The 12,337-nt window shown below is 39.5% G+C and overlaps 1 long non-coding RNA gene across 1 annotated transcript; it reads right to left on the bottom strand.

The window, feature by feature from the left end:
• Positions 1-5,214: 5,214 nt before the first annotated feature.
• Positions 5,215-10,463, bottom strand: LOC116652874. Its single transcript, XR_004306052.1, has 2 exons — positions 9,318-10,463; positions 5,215-8,981 (listed from the first exon to the last, which is right to left on the bottom strand). It is a non-coding gene; the product is annotated as an uncharacterized LOC116652874 (long non-coding RNA).
• Positions 10,464-12,337: the final 1,874 nt, after the last annotated feature.

Here is a 12,337-nt window from a genome sequence, read left to right on the forward strand (position 1 = left end):
CGGTGGCTTCTGCCTAGAAGCGTTCGAGCTACAGTGTCTACACAACAGGGTTCCCTCAGGCCACATAAGCATTACCAACAATAAGGCATTGGTTTCTACTAAAATAGGATGTAATTTGGAATCAGGACGCACAGTAATACAGATGGTCAAATCCACAGTGGTCAGGTCAAGCAGGTTAGTGGCTAAGAGTGAAAAAACTGTTGAACCGTTTCTTTGTAGAGAAGCAGTGGAAAATAAGAAGAAATACCTTTATGTATTAATACCGTTTCTCTTCTTATCACTTCCACAACGGATCTCACAAAAGATCACACTAGACACCAGTTTGCAGTAATTTCAGCTATCTCTGTGTTCTCAGGAGACTTGAGATGAGAAAGGGACAAAAAAGCTAAGACTTAGCCTGCATGAAAAAATAAATATTGGTAACCAACACCCTTTAGAGTGAAGACAAATGTTTTTTTCTGGCTGAGGAGATGCCAAATTTGCTCTGGTATTATTTTACTAAGGATACTATCCTGGTATTAACTATGATGGCATGCATGTCACTGAGCCAGATAAATTAATCTGGATTTACACTGGTGTTATCCATTGTTATATTCTGCTAATCTTACTAATGATGAGTTCTACACTACTTTTCTAGGCTCGGATCTCTCCAACAACGGTGTTTAAGAGTGATTTCCTTGCACCTACTCTGTACTACTGCTAATTACAGAGGTATGAACTGTCCCTGAGCGATCACATTAATTTCCTTCAGAAAATGGATGTAGGAGAGTACTCAGCCCACTGACGGCAATGTCAGTACCATCTGAGTTTACTGAGTTGATGTGTTAAATCACTTTGTGACTGCAGAATATTGACTATAAAAAGACTGAGATTCTTCTGGGTGATCACCATCTGGGATTGCTGATCTGAGACAAGGGTGTGAAAGCATGCAGCCTGTGTGAATTGTCTGTATCCTCCCAGTTGCTGCAGCTCAGCATCATTCTTCGAAGTATTCCCTGAGGAATGGCACACCACTCAGCTGAATCAAGTATGGTGAAGGCTTGCCATAACATCACATTTCCAAAACTGGTCTATTTCAGCCTGAAATTAATTATGTACCCTCTGTTTGTATATCTTATTTCTAAACCTTGGAATGTTCCTTTCACAGAACAGAAAAAAGTCTTCCCCCCCCCATGAAAGTGCGCTGAAGGAAATGTAATAAATCATCTAGCAGTAAGATACCTAGGGCTAACTTATTCAAACAATTCTCTTCTTGGCCCAAACTTACTTTGAGTCTTGCTGAAATTTAATTAAAAACATTTTAAAACACTGATTCTGAAAACAGGGTGAATGTTCTGTCTTTAAGCAAACAGGTTTTGTTCTGCATGTGAGATGACTTTGAGAAATCACTTAAATGACTCAAATGAAACTTCTCAGTATTTTCCATTGTCCTCTTCAGACTGACTGACTTGCCAAAGCATTTGTGCACAGCTGTGAAATTACAGCTCAGGTTATGGCAGAACACGGAAATATTGCTCAAAGAGTGGTAGTGGAAAAGACTCCGAGAGACAAGTATTCTCCTTATTTTCATTGCTCTAATATTGCTGTCCTGTTCAGTTTGCTGACCAGTATTGAAGGGAATAGATACAGTCCTAAGAAAAGAGACTCTTCTTACCTTGAGCAATGCCCAATAAGGTAATGAAACAGTAAGACAGTTTGGTCCTTCAGAACAATACAGCTCCAATCAGTGAACATCAAGCCCACTACCCAAATAACCCGATGATATAATGTCATGGGTACACCAATAGGTAAGAAAGATCCTCTTTTAACAGTACTATTCTTATTTTAACCTGACTCTCCACCTTACAGTACTTCTAATATATTTGGATGTTGCTGTTAAGATAGAAATATTTACTCTTCTAAACTTCGTCATTGATGAAACTGCTTATACCTACTGCTGTACATTAGAATCTCATCTATAAATTTCCAGATATGTTAAAAGCATTCAGTCTAAAAAGAAATACTATCTAGTTATAAATGCCATGTGTTGAGAGTTTGGAGGCCTTACATCATTGTATTAGAAAAGAGAGAAGGCTGCAATTTCAACTACTGCCTTGGATTTCCAGGAACTCTAACAAAGTGATGGCATTTGAGCAGAGCTCACAGAAGAGAAATAAATATCTGCTTTTACTCACAACTGCATATACCTGTCACCTTGTGATCTTATAACAACACCTACAGTTATATGGGAAATAATGCTAGATTGGTATTTGATGTGCTTGTCTTTGAAGGTACTTTAGAAACACAGTATCTGGATGAGAACTGTTCTCTCTGATTAGCAGTCTCCCTGTTCATCATCAATAAGTGGTCTGTAACGTACAGTTTGTAAAGGGAGGAACTAAGACACTTACAGTACCACATCTGGAAGGAAAAAAATATACAACAGATTGGACTGGAGGAGGGAAGATCATCCAGGGAGAGTCAAGGAAAAGAACATGTGCAGAGAGAAAACAGGGAAAAACACAGAGGGACTGGAGACAGGAAGGGATGCCAGGAGGAGGAAAAATAGCAAGCAGTTCAGGTAAAAAGGCCATATTCAAAGAAAAAGGGAAAAAGTAAAAGGTAGAAACAAGACAAAAAAGGTGAAATACAAGTAATGGCAAATGTAGAGGGATGTGTAAAAGGCAAGTGGAAAGGTTAGTCAAACAGAATGAGAGTTTGAGATGCTCTTATTTCTCACCATAGCTTGATTTCTCCCTAGCACATGGGAAAAAAAAATTGCTGTAAAGGCCTTGAGGATTTTTTGTTGTTGTTCTTTTGTTTTGTTTGTTTTATAGGATTTTAAATCTTGAAATCATAGAATCATATAAATTCTCAGCTGCATCAATTTTCTCAAGATAATTAGTGAAAGACAACTTCATTCCAGGCACTGAATTCTATTTACTACTAGCTAAATAAATAAATAATGCAGTAACCTTTTTTTGCTCTGAAAGTAATGCCTCCTGTTTATTTCTGTGGAAACCGCATCACATACAAAGGGAACAGAAACACTGTTTGAAAGCAAAAGTGCTCGTATAACATTGCAGCATCTGCTCATTGAAGGGATAAAGAATTTTATTTGTGGAGAGGCACTTTTTGCCTGGGCTATCAACCCTTTATGAGCAAAACAAGATTTTTGTAGAGTTCCTGTAACAGCCATATTGACTGCAAAAGCTATGAAAGCAATCCCTGCCTTCAAAAGATGATGTGAAAAGCCTTGCAGGGAAGCACAGGGGAATGATACAAGGCTGTGGCTTTGTTACTGGGGCAGCCATGTGAAGAAGACAACAGGCAATCTGGTGTTTTATGTACCTGTAAAATCTCAGAGAGACTGTGAGCAAAAGAAGAGAAAGTTCCTATTGAGGCATGTGCCCTCACAGAGTGCTCTACTTACCATGAGATCCTAGAGCAGTAGGATTTAGAACACAAGCTGTGACAGAGGCAAGGTTTGGACATAAAAGGATCTCTCAAAAAATATTGGATTGGTACAAAACATTTACAAGAAAATCACAAAAGGCTTCATTAGAAACACTGAGGTACTTGGTACTATGGGCAAAGCTGACAGGTATGCACATGGTGCTTGCCAGGCATTTACGCAGAAGAGAAGTGTCCGGCAAGAAAAACATATTTTCATATTGGTTGTTGTTTTGGAATACATCTCCTCCATAATATTTCTGTCATCAGTTAATAGTAAATTTGGTCAGTAGATTAATTTTGCCTTTGCCCACAATATTCAAGACCAGATGCTGTAACCTTTGGGATAACACATTGGGGTACACAACTATAAATCTATCACTGCTATGAGCAGTGGGAAACACAAGTCCTAATCTTGATCTTAGGTGACTGAAGGAAAATGATAATTCAAGATCTACAGCCTGTGGCAAATAGAGGCAAATTAAATCCAAAGGGTTGAAGTGGTGACTGCTCTTCTCTGAGGACTCCTCAGAGAGGTTACCAGACTGCTCCCAGAGGTTGCCACCTCCTAACATTAGGGCTGAGCAGTCCATGAATCAGTTCTGAACCACCAGGGCTTACAGATTGGCCTATTAAGGTAAACCAACATTGATTTTGGTTTATGCTAGACTGTAAGGCTCAGGAGCTGATTCACGAGCTGTTCAGCCATCCCTGCCACAGGGCAGATGCTGGAAGACAGCAGGGCTGAGGGCATTAATTGTTTCAGTCACTGAATTTTGAACTACCATTACATGTGTGTCAATCTGCTTACAAGGAGCTCCCTGTGGAGAAGACCACAAAAAATAACAACCAAGCAGAAAGTTACAGCTCAGTCTGAAACTGTGATAATAATCATATGTAGCTTACTTAGTGTCTCTGTCTTCCCATATAATTTTAAAACCACATGTTACTGTTGTTACCAAGAATACAGTTGCCATCTGCAATCTCGAATGTATGTTTCCTTCTATTCTAGGAGAGAAAAAAGACATCACAGTCCACCTTTTCAGCTATGCAATGAAAAATGAAAGTATTCACTGATACTTTCAAGAACTACATTAATAATTTGCATCTTGATTTGAAACACTTGTAATTCTGTACAAATATCAGGAAGGCTAATGTTTTTTTAAATCCAGGAGACTACTATAAATATTTTGTGAATGGTAAACCGAGGATGTGCTCAGTTGCACAGGCCATCTTAGATTTCCTGACTTTACTTCCCAAGATTTACCAGAAACAAACATTCTTCCTCCAAGACACTCAAACAACAAAATCTGAAACCACATGAAACAAAACTGGTTTAGGGTTTCAGTATCAATTTAAAACTTAGTCCATTTTTATAGAAAGGCATACTATTACATGTACAAGATTTTGAATAAATCTAGATACAATTTTGAGCAAATGTGCCTGTATATCTCCTTTGACAACCAAAATACATAAAGTACATGTAACCAAATCACTCAGGTTTTGATGCTTCTTAGTCAATTTTGGTTTGCATTTTAGACTTTCAGACCAAACTCGTGCTTGAGGGAATTAACTGTTAATGAATCAGAATGAAGAAAATGCTCATGTGAAGTTGTCCCCCCAAAAAACCACAGACTTCTGCACAGTTCTCTATTTTCCCTACAAAATCAAATCATGAATAAACCTTTCTTCAGAACTAAAGCTAAGCTAAATTCTTCTATCAGAGGACTTACTCCTTTACAGTTTCAAAAGACATTCATTTTAAGGAGCACACTCCCTATGGTACATTCAGAGATGCTTTATTAAAATACATACATGGCAAATAATGTATAGCATTGACAAAAAGTTTCTGTAGTGGCAATTAGGATTTGATCCAAACTACATTAATGTCAACAGAAATGTTTGCACTGATTTCAGAGGAGTTTGAAGTAAACTTTCATGAAGAAAATGTACATCTGCTTCTAGGCCTATCCTAGCCTACCATAGTGAGGGGAAGCCTGTGTGCTTTTCACTTGCCTTCTTTAACTTTTGTGCTCTTATCAATGCATTTTAAAAGCCTGTAATGGCTAGACTATTAAATCTAAATTGTCAACCAATTTCTGATCCAGATTTGTGGGTATTGTGAGCAGATGTTGAGGCAGCCATGATGCTCAGATCTTCTCTGGCATTTCACCTTGTGGGAGATGTAGCAATACAAGCCATTTAGCTGGTATTCCCCACAACAGGGATCTCTGGTCCAGTACAACTGCATGATCCAAGCTGCAATGAAAAGCTATTATTGAAATTCTTCCAAAATCAAATTATATCTTTCATTGTTTCAAAGGAGTAATAAACACTGGCAGTCTGATTGTGGAATATAATCAGCTAGCTGAATTAGTGGGCATTCTTGGGAGTGACTGATTTCTGCTTTTCCCAAACAGCATTTTTTTTCAAGATAATTGTTCTTATCTGAAAAACAGGATTTCTTTATACATAACTACATGACAACTAAAGTTGTATGAGTCAGTAACATGAATTTTGTTATTACAGTATGTTTTTCCAGATAATGATGCCTTGTTGTATTTTCTATTTCTAGGTAAGTGATATCTTTGATTTTGAGAGTAGAAGCCCAAACTCTCTATCACATAGAGCAATTTGACTCCTATTTCTAAGTCTGATTATGATTTTTCTATAGCACTTGCAGATACTGGTCTGGTAGAACAAATAAAACAACACTGGGAAGCAGTTAAATTTCTCACCAGGAATGGCAGAGACATGGGCACAAAGCACTTGTTTTCCTGAAGGGATACATAATTTCAGGTTGCTGCCTTGAAAGCAGACCATGACATGGGAAGGGGATGTGAGACTTCTTAATTTCTTTTGCTAATGCTGTTCAATTTGAATGGGATCATTAAATATTAAAAGAGTGAAAGATCAAAAGATGCAGAATGACTTTTAGGCTGTTTGTTAGGCCTCTCACATTTGCAGCTCCAATCCAGTGTAGACACAGATACTTTTTAGGTAGAAGAAGAGATGCAATGAGAGAGAACAAATAAACAAGGCAACAAAATGCCATAGTGGTTAAGACACACTGCAGGGAGTATAAACAAGTGGTTTTGTCCTTTCAGTCAGCAGAGAGAATTAAATCTCAATTCCTTACATTCTCAGTGATGCCTTCACCACTAGAAGATTAAATGTGTAAGGGTCTTCTGCTCATTTATTTACAAGAGACGAATCTAGGAAACCACTACCTAAAAGTCCCAAGTGGAGATAGGTACCTATATTTGTGGAAGATCTTGTTCTTGCTGGTTCCTTGAAACTTCCTAATTACTAGGTTAAGATAGACACTTCTCAGCCAAATATTTGTGTACCTCCACTGTATAAATAATACCTAGCTGTACAGATCAATTTCACTTGAAACATATGATCCCGTCTGAGAATTTCATTAGCCAAGCTAAGATTTAGATGCATTCTCACCTCATATCTGCTCAGGTCTCAACTGACAGAAAAAGTCTGAGTTATTTTTGCATGGCAGAGATTATTTGAGCCCAAGAATGACCAAAAGTCCTCTAGTACTGATTAGGGCCCTGAACTGTGGAAAGGATATTCGGGAAGAAAAGTTAAACCCCCTTGCTAAAGCAAGTTCTCTACAGCAAGTCACTCAGGTCACACAGGTAGTTGTCCAGATGGTTCTTGAATGTCTCCAGAAAAGGAGACTACAGCCTCTCCACATAGCCTGTTCCAGTGCTCCATCACACTGACAGTAAATAAGTTCTTCCTTGCGTTAGTATGGAGCTTTCTGTGTTCCAGGTTCTGTCCATTGCTCCTTCTTCTACTCCTAGCCACTGAAGTGTGTCCACCCTCATCAACATGACTCCCACACCCCAGGTATCAATAAACAGTTATGAGATCTCCTGTCAGACTTCTCCAGGCTGAACTGTCCCAGGTCTCTCAGCCTTTTCTTATATGGGAGATGCTCCAGGCCCACTGTCATCTTTGTGGCCCTCCGCTGCACTCTTTCTTAGAAGATCCCTGTCTCTTTTGAACTGAGACTTGTGCTGAAGCTTTTTAAAATCAAGTGTATGCTTCAATAGGGTCCTACCCCCTGCCTCCCTATGAGTTCATCTGCTGCCTCAAAACCATCATGGTATCATCGAGTGCCTGTCCCTGCCTGAAGCTGCTGCTTTTGTTGATTGCCTGCTTTACTGCAGGTTGAAGCAAAAGATGGGCACTCACTGTTCTTTTTTCTTTTCACTGCAAGAGTTGCTTAGGGAAGAGCAGACAGGATTTGATCAGAGTCTGCCTTGGCCTAAAGACAATAACCGCCTTTTATTCCCCACAGCAGTTACCATTCAGGACAAGACAAAAGTTTACTGTTTTTCCTTGGAACTTAGCCACCAATAGCTGCCTTATTGGCATTAGAAGGTGCCATAAACCAGAAGGGATGACTTAAGCTTATCAAACTGCAGACATTCCCCCTTATTCCTTTCAAGTATAGACTAAAGCAGGCAGTCTGGCCAGCATCTTCAGGAAAAAAAGTGCAGGATATGTCTACTCAGACTTAATGCTGCAGGGGACTTCCACTTCACCAGGGGAATCCCCTGTGGGGAACATGTGGGCAATCTCTGCTCTCTACAAAGCAGACAATCTGCTTCAGACTGATTGTGATCCTTTGGGTTTCTGAAATACATTTGGCCATTCATATTGAAAGGACTGAACAAGGCTGCTGTATGGGGTTTGGTTTGCTGTGGTGGCTGCACTAGGCTACTCCTTAAGCATGCATTAATCATGTAGGACATTAGCCCACATTCTTCTGGAACCTTAACTTTACTGAAATGGAACAGGAGTGCCAAAGGTTTGTTCTATCTGTGTAAAGATGTAACTTTCCCTATGGAACCACAAGAGATCCTCAGAATTTTTACCCTTTTTTAATCAGAAAAATCAACTTCTAATACTCTGAATTAAGATGTTACTAAACCAAAAGAAATTAATAGGAACATGGAGGCATTGTACAGGCTGTGGGGAAAAACTAAAACAAACACCTAAAAACACTGACTTTCTAATCTATCATCACTTTTCTAATCTATCAACATTTCTCCTACATATGGTGATGATTTTTTACAGGCAATCCAGGGAATCCTCTCAGTTACAGTTCACTCCAGTAAAATAGCTTCAGAAATAAAGATTTTTCCCTTCAGTACATACAAGATGAGATTTTTAAAGCAGTAACTTAGTCTAGGATTCACTTGTTAACAGATTCTATCTAGAAAGTATCAGAGAATGTAACCTGTGCAATTACATCAAGCTGGGCTCTACACAACCACATAAACCTCTCCTCTGTGCACTAAGCAGTGATTTATTCCCCATCTTGCAGAAAAAGCCAGGCTTTCATGAAGGACATGGAAGGAAGTTAGTACCTCCCTCCACCCATCTTTAATCTGTTTCATCTTTATTCTTTACAATCCTGGATAGTGCCGTGCCTGAGAGCTGAGAGGATCTCTGATGCCACAGTCATTGTCTGATTTGTTTCTTCTGGTTCCAGCTGAATGATAGCAGGATCTGTTCTGCTGCTGAGCAAAGGGGAGGAGGAGGAGCTGAAAATTCTTCTTGGTTTGGTTTTTTTTTTGTTTTGTTTTGCTTTGTTTTGATTTTTTTTCTTTTTTAGATAAGCATAGAGTGAAAGAGATATCAAATTGTTTGCTTCACAACTTAAATTTTTTTTATATCTAATGGCTTGAAAAGATTAAGGTGAATAAATTCTAATGATTTGAGGGTTTACGTTATTGTAGAGCAAATAAAGCTAGTAATAACTTGTCTCTGTGCCCACACAATCACTTCACTTTAGAATGCCATGAAAATACTTTAAACAGATTTCTGTCAAGGCAATATTTAAATAATAAGCTTACCTGGTGTTCAGGATTCAATCATGTTTTCCTTGACACAGGGTGTCTTTTTTTCAGGGATGAAGACATACACAATTAACTGAAAAAAAAAAAAAAAAAAATCTAATAAAACTTCAGCTTGCAGATACCTTCCAGAAACCCATCCTTGCTCCTCCACTTCATTCTACATGCCAATAGCTGGAAAACAAAATGAACAGGAAGAATCCTGATGTCTGAATCACTATGTCTTCAGGCACAGCTGAGACTTCAGAGACTGAGATAGCTGTGAGTTTCAGTTTACATTTGTCAACATGCAGAGTAGGATTTAGCAAATTGAAGACAAAAGCAAAGTGGAATCATAAAAAAAAAAGTAATCAGATGCAATGCGAGAATAAGCAAATGGGAGAAATAATTATCAGGGAGGGAAAAAAGAATAAAGAGCAAGCCAGATCCTCTGGACTATCCTTATGGCTTTGTGCCATCACAGTAGTATAGTAGTAGGAAGAAAGCCAGCTATGGGAGAGGATAAAGGCACTGCAGAGACTCTTGCCATTCTGCATGCCTACATCAAATCAAGATGGGGGGGAATACTGGGAGAGAGGACCCACTGATGAGAGCTGCCCTCACCAGATACATTGAGCAGAAGGAAAGGAATGTGGAGAGGGACACAGAGGGGGGAAGATCCCACGGAGTTTTCTAGTGTCCCCATTGCTCCAATCTTCTGCTGATAGTGGTTCAAGTGGATGAAATGACCTGGTTCATTAGGGTTTGATTGAAAGAGACTGATGGAACAACAAAGAGTTCCATGGACAATTGAATATTTTCCATCTCTCTCTTTACTTCAAAATATTGAAGTTTTGAAAGTGAGATGCTGAGAGCTGCTGTTATATTTTCAGCTGTATCACAGTGGACATGCTTCCTGGTCTTTTCTCTGCCTCAGAAAACTCAGTCTCTTCAATTTGTGCATCCTGTACGCATGAAGTTTTATCAGTTACTACCTAAACATGCTGTATATTTCTCAGCCTAAATAGCAGTCGTAAAGTGATTTTCTGCTTAAATGTGAGTGACCAATAATTCATAAATGCAGAATAAAATTCAAAGCTGCATTTTTCTAATTCTTGTTTTGACATCTAACAATAATTGAGCATTTAATTTCCATGTTTTTAACTGAACAAAAAAAAAAAAAAAAAAAAAAAAAAAAAAAAAAAGGTGAAACTTGCCAGAGACAGGATCTCAGTACAGCTAAATAAATAAATAATAATAATAATTTTAATTGATCCTTCAATTAAACATTTTTAAATAGAAACTTGGCTCAGGTTTCTCCAACTTCACAGATTTTGATTGATGTATCTGCCCTTGTAGCAGACACTCTAAATCAAGAGGCCTTAACAGAAGTGTCCTTAGCTATAACAGCCTGATGGCGCGACTGCCTGTGCTGAAGAGCTGCACCCCAGTGTATCTCACTGAGCAAGCTGTAAGCTTCTGTAGGAGTTAAGATTCCTTTGGATATGCCCAGAGCTGTAAATAGCATCAGCTTTTAGAAACCACACAAAGCCAGACAGGGAAAACAGTTTAACACTCTAGCTTGGGGTGAAGGGTAACACTGGAGAATTGCCTCTGACTTTGGAAGGGTCAGGATTTCACCCTGTGTGACCCAAACTTAAAAAGTCTTCCAAAGGATTTTGAATCATACAAAACTGTGCAACTTTTAACATCTGAGGACCAAACACATTTCTTTGGAAGGTCAAAAGGATGAATCTGGGAGCAGTTGACTACACTGCCTTCTTCACTTCGCAGGTGGTAATTGAGTACTGTGTTCAAATTTGGGTCAGTTGCAACAAGACTTCAAGGCCACGGAGCACGTCCAGAGAAGGGCAGTGAAGTTATGAAGAGTCTGGAGCACATGCCTTATGAGGAATGGCAGAGAGACCTGGGATAGTTTAGTCTGGAGAAGAGGAGGATGAGGGGAGACTATACGGCTCTCCACCAGTACTTGAAAGAAGGCCGTGGTGAGGTGGGAGTCAGCCTTTCTCCCAGATAATAGTGATAGAATGAGAGGTAATGGCCTCAGGTTGCACCAGGGGAGGTTCAGGTTTGAGATAAAAAAAATCTTCTCAGGAAGAGTGGCAAGGTACTGGAACAAGCTGCCCAGGGAGATGGTGGAGTCATCATCCCTGAAGGCGCTCAGAAAAAGGGTAGATGTGGCAATTAGGGACATGGTTCAGTGAGCATGGTGGGAATGGGTCTTGTTTTTTTCCAGCCTTAATGATTCTATGATTCTAAGTGTCTCCTTTAAAAAAACTTCCACCTCTACAATCACAAAGTCCTGGTCATGAGACAATAAAAGCCATCTCCCTCAATTAGTTATCCTTAACTTTAGCTTTGGCCAGAGGTTACTCATCAAAAATAAAATCTGGGCCCAGATCTTAGTGATTCAAACCCTTCACTCGGTGCTGGAACCCTTCAGCACTCCCATGATTTTTTTTTGGCACTGGGAGTTTATGACCCAAATTCCGGGACACTACCTGCCCCCATCCTACCCCTGTCTGAATTAGGCTATTCACTGTCCTTCTCCCCTGTGCTTCCAGCACTCTGTTTTGGAATGCCTGGAAGAAAAAGGTGTGATGCAAATCAGTTTAGAAAAGGGAGTAAAGTGATGCCAGGAGCGTGCAATGTGGCCAGCAACCTTCCAGCATGACAAGAGGCACTGCTTGCACAAGATCTGCATTCTTTAAGTGATTTTAATGCATTGTGTTCTCTTAATTACTGAGTTATTAGTCATTGCGAGAAGTCAACACACGCCAGCAGATAGGAACCCACCTAGCTGACACTGGAAGCTCATTAGCAGCAGAAAGATATATTGTAACTGCACATGAAATAGGAAGACCTGGCTGACTGCTGTGCTTTTAAGTACAGGTGAAAACGTTGCTGGGATTATTTAAAAACGAGACAGGAAGAGACAATAAAGCAAGTTAGCTCCCAACAACTCATCAGCCAGGAGCAAGGTGGACTTTACGTGCAGAGAAAGCTGCAGGGATGGCCGC

The sequence above is a fragment of the Coturnix japonica genome, chromosome 2, assembly GCF_001577835.2.
Source record: "Coturnix japonica isolate 7356 chromosome 2, Coturnix japonica 2.1, whole genome shotgun sequence".
Lineage (NCBI taxonomy): Eukaryota > Metazoa > Chordata > Aves > Galliformes > Phasianidae > Coturnix > Coturnix japonica.